The 5,000-nt window shown below is 39.9% G+C and overlaps 1 protein-coding gene across 3 annotated transcripts in view; it reads left to right on the top strand.

The window, feature by feature from the left end:
* LOC138028287 (tetratricopeptide repeat protein 28-like) overlaps nt 1-5,000 on the top strand; it is a 22,056-nt gene that overhangs the window by 1,255 nt on the left and 15,801 nt on the right. For 2 of the 3 annotated variants that reach the window (XR_011127607.1, XM_068875769.1), the window contains exon 1: nt 4,340-4,424. The exons of the other annotated variant lie outside the window; for it this stretch is intronic. The gene's annotated coding sequence lies outside the window, so the exon portion shown is untranslated. Of the gene's footprint in view, nt 1-4,339; nt 4,425-5,000 lie in introns of those variants that run through there. 3 annotated transcript variants of the gene reach the window in all.

Below are 5,000 nucleotides of genomic sequence, written 5' to 3'. Positions count from 1 at the left end.
AACGTAAGGTTTCGATGGCTTATATATTCAAAAGAAAAGTCATTTTATCTGTCATATGGTAAGCACTGGAGTCGCAATTACAAAGTGCACGCATGCGCCCTGGCGAAGGTAACATACATGCATGCATAAAACTATATTTCATCTCGAATTTCAGAATAATATCTTCGAGACATTACAGCTAACATACATAATGTATACAGATACATAACTAAATATTAAATAATATTTAAAGATATATTAATCAAAACGAAAAGCCGCTGTACAAAATCCGGCCCTGGATTAGTTTAAAACCAGTAAACCGAGAGGTACAGGAAAAATCAAGTAGCGCATTTCGAAACGTACTTAGTTAATACGTAAGAAAAAGAACTAAGACCATAACTGGTTGTTCTAGGTTTATGGAGGGACAGAATGTAATTTCCACGAAGATCATGCATAAGAAGAGAACGGGAGAGAAAACGTATTTTTCATATATGCAGGACAAGCCTTTTCTTTCATTAACTACTTTTATACGATAATATGAGGAAATTTTGAATGCGCTTATTGCATAGAGATGTAGAGTTTGACTTAAGTGGTACGTAAGAGGACAGGTAATCGCAAATATAAATCTCATTACTCTCTTATTTACATTATACCGTTTCTTTGACAAGAAAGTACTAAAGGCCAGGCCGAATTTCCTATGATAAAAAGTCTACGTTAACAGCAAGCACCTTGGCTACTCCTCAGTATCCGCCTAGAAATCTCCTTCCCGCTACTTTTTCCTCATATGATGAGGTCCAGTCTCCGCTTGCCTCCTTCATGCCCAAAAGGAATTCTGGGTAATTCGGCCGTTCCATGACAAGGGAAGACCCCCGATTCTCATTTCATAGATTTTCTTACGAGTGTGGAGCCACCTAGTCCTACAGCAAAATACAGCATCGATTAAAGTTTTTAGCTTTCAAAGCTTGCTCAAATTGTATCGGTAGGTCCTGGAATTCGCCCACAGAAAGGCCAGAGAGACGACTTCACTGGAGCTGTGAACCACCATGTTTACAACACAGCAATTTAGGCGTTCCAGTCTGCATGAAATCATCTCTCACCTCTGTCTCGAGAAGATCCGACACGCACGGTTCTTACGTTTTGTTTATGCCCCTGTAGAATCAACCGAAATCTCAACTCCTTGTCAAAAGTTTACCAGCATCTTAATATTTTTGGTAGGCTACAATACTCGTCACATTTGTTGGAACACCCATCGCCGTTTCCCCCTTCCTGAATGGGGGGAAGGGGGATGTGGTATAAGCTACGATCTTGTAACACGATGATTCTGACCATTCGCTAAGTTTTCCAACTAAATATGTCTAGTATTGTAGCTTTGAAATTCAAAGAAAAAAAAAGATTTGATATTTTGATTATAGTACTGCTTTGAGTAGTAAATAACACTTATCACAGAATTAGCATAAAATAGATATGGTCAAGGTTTTCCCCGGTCAAGTTACTGGGGTTTCTACTGGTTCTTTGCCGCATAGCTACAATGTCAAGTTGCATATAGCGAATCGGATAAACATTGGACTACGAATGGACCAACCGCACTCTGTGTCTTGAAATAACTGAATTCGAAGAGAAAGTGCTTCGTTTGTAATTTCATCTGCAAATGGTTCGACTTTGAATGAACCTCTTTAGCTTGTACGTTTTGTTTTCCCGTTTCAGATCACGGCGTCTTATGCACGTCCATATGAATGCATAAATTCCCTTGGGCTCATCACGCTGTCTGAAATGGGAAAACAAAACGTACGAGCTAAAAAGAGGTCCATTCTTCGGACAAAGGCGTAGTCTGTATGCAGCCACCCCAGGCCACCGTAGGCCCCTAGAATGACCCTCTGCGGGCCCGTAGGCAGGCTTTTTTTGTGGGAGGGTGCTATCCAATGAGGAGACGGACCAAACGAGCACCGAAGGCGCGAGCCCTTAGGTGAGTCCAGGGGCATGATGCCCAGGAAAATTTTGAAAATTAAGTTGTCTGAGACCGCATTTTGTGCGTTTTGAGGACAGTATGATATGAAAGCAGCCAGCCAAAGGTGCAGAGACTACCTCCACAGTTTGTGGGAGAGTTCGGGCGCACCCGTCGCAGCTCCCTTCGGGCATGCTGTACTCGTTCGGCCATTAAAGAACTTACGCACTTTTCGTAAAGAAAAGTGTTAGGGTTAATTTTAAATGAGAAGAATATACACTATGTTAGTTTGTTGTGTCAGGTTTGATGTTCCTTCTCCCTTGAAATTTGTTGTTTTCTTTTGTAGAATAATATGCAACCCCTCAGAATTGTTGTTTTAAGGGGCTAGGGCACGCAAAAGGATGTAATTTCATGACAACCAAAATGCCCAAAAAGTACAATGAAAAATTCAAATAACCACTTAAAACTGTTGCACAATCGTGAAACGAACTGCAACAAAAAGAAAGTGAAGCATTGATAAAAACCCAAATGAACAAGATTGAAAGGGGTTGCAGTTGGGTAATCTTGAAAAAACTCCGGCCCGACGTTTTTCAAGTTTATGGCAACTCGACTGAACAATCGAGTCGTGTAACGATAATTTTATCAGTAGAGGAATTGCACACAACCATTTTCATGTTTAACTAAAGATTTCTCCTAAACTCCCTAAAATAACGTGACATAGCTCCTTTAATTTAATACAGCCTTCCTTACTTGGGCTGCAAAAAAAAGGTATGCAGTTCATATAATCTATTTGTACTTTTCCTCATTCCAAAAATCCTTACATAAAATTCAATTACGTTTTTGTCATGGCCTTCCTCTTTCACCATTAGTTTGCGTGATCCGTTACGGATGTGTTGCGCACTTGTCACACCAACAATGCATCCGATACTGGAGAATAAAGAAGAGTTTTGTAGCTTTCTATTAAGGTTACGCTAGATTTTACCAGTTGGCAACCATTTGACAATCGTTTGTTGGTGTCATATTCATTTTGAAAGAAGGCGTGACCTCAGGGTATTTATACCACCGTATTCTCTGATTTCGTTATTTTCACAAAAAGATATATATTTGTGTGGTTTACGCCCATCGTGTTTCATTTTCGTCGGCAAGGAACTAATCAAGCATTTTAAAGTTTCGACAGATGACTTTGAAAAAAATTGTGCATTTTGTATTTTTGATCATTAATTTTAAAATAAAAACGTTTTTAACTTAGTGTTAAGACAAGGAGCTAAGAGTAAGGTGCGCGTGACTTTATCAGGTCCGATTTCCACGAGCATCGCCACATCATGGCCTTTGTCTCCTCGGGCACAAAATAATCGTGCGGGTGTGAGACTGAGTTGAAAAAAGGTTAGAAAGTTTGGACGATTATTAAAGCGTAAAGCATGGTAGGATTTGGAAAAAACGAGAGGAGGGCGCTCTCGTCGACGAATAAGATTATACTGAAGGCAGTAACTGTGAAAAGTCATATTTATAAAGGGAAACTCCACTGTTTTAACAAAAAGCCCCTAAAATGTTCCATGTGTACTTATTAGAAGATCTGTAACAAAAAATGCATTACCCAGTGAAATAACTTTTTATCGTCTTCCAAAGATCGGCCGCAACGCTTCCTGTTGTCGCCATCTTGAATGTCGCGCAGTGCAAGTTGGGTATTGATGACATTTCGTTGTTGCTTCACTAAGTCTCCTTGCTATAATGGAGAAGATGCAGGTTCTTCCTTCAGGGATCAGTTGGAATCAGAATACTCATCAAGCAAAGAAAGAAGGGAAAGTCAACACGAAGCCAAGGGAGCAATTCTTTGCTTGCAAATTTAGGCACTCACAATCGCCTTTCGGCGTTTGTGATCGTACCGTTACTCCGGCTGAGGTGGAATTTTTTCGGAACAATCGTCCCCCCGATAGCTTGAATCGACGCACGTCTGTCATCTTTCGGAAAAAATGGACACTTCTGCCAGCATCTTTTCTGGTGTTCGCTTGCATTCTACAACGAAAGTGTTTCAATATCTAGAATTGTCTAGAGTTTCCTTACCTCTTCTTGTTGTTCAAGAACGTTCTAGAAACGAAGTTGTCAATTTCTGTAATTAAGTTAATGGTCACGAGTTCGCTATTAGTAGCCTGTTTGCATGAGACTGTTCTTGTCCAGACGTTTCGGGGTTAAGCGAGCGAGCTCAAGTTTAAGCGAGATGTTCTAGTTAACGTTTTTGTTATTGCATCGAAGTTGTTCTTATGGTAAACTTCTCAACTGGAGTGATTAAATCTGGTGTGGTTGTTTCGTGATTTGATCTCCTCTATCAGTCTTGAAACAACCGACGAAAACAAAACTGAAACAGATTTTGACTCAAAAGTTCCCGCGAACCGGACCCACCAAAACGTCATCAAAACCCAACTTGCATTGCGCGACATTCAAGATGGCGCAACCGGGAAGCGTTGAAGCCGATTTTTTGGAAGACGACAAAAAATTATATCACCAGGTAAGGCATTTTTTTCGTAACAGATCTTCTAACTAGTACAATTGGAACATTTGGGGGATATTTGTTAAAAGAATGGAGGTTCCTTTAAATAATGACGTGAAACCGAAAGAGGAAGTAGTCTATGGTATTAAGTTGCATCTCTCTGAACTCTTCTTCTTCTTCTTCTTCTTCTTCTTTACTGTCATCCGCTATTTTCCATATGTTGCAATTTAAGGGTAGGTTTTGCGTATATCACACAATTTTGCAGTCTAGACTGTTGGTCCAATATCGTTCAAAGCTTAGCACAGGCGGCTTGTAATCATTCGATTTCTCCCGTCGCTTTACGTAAACACCGTTTGGCCAGAATGAATCGAGGAATGAAGCTTTGTAGGACAAAATTATGATGCACCAGATTGATTGAAGAAATCGTTCTGCTCACAAGTACAAAAAATAACTGATATCTGAGGTCTTATTGAGAAATTGCAAGAAAAATCAAACAAACAGGTTGGTTCTCGGCAGTCTTAGCTTCCTTCCCCATTATTTATAATTAATTTATGAGGTTATCCTGCAATATTTTTGCTTCATCGTGTTGAACTC

This window comes from Montipora capricornis, chromosome 13 (assembly GCF_036669925.1).
Source record: "Montipora capricornis isolate CH-2021 chromosome 13, ASM3666992v2, whole genome shotgun sequence".
In the NCBI taxonomy this organism is placed as follows: Eukaryota; Metazoa; Cnidaria; class Anthozoa; order Scleractinia; family Acroporidae; genus Montipora; species Montipora capricornis.
This window is presented reverse-complemented; position numbering and strand designations above follow the sequence as displayed.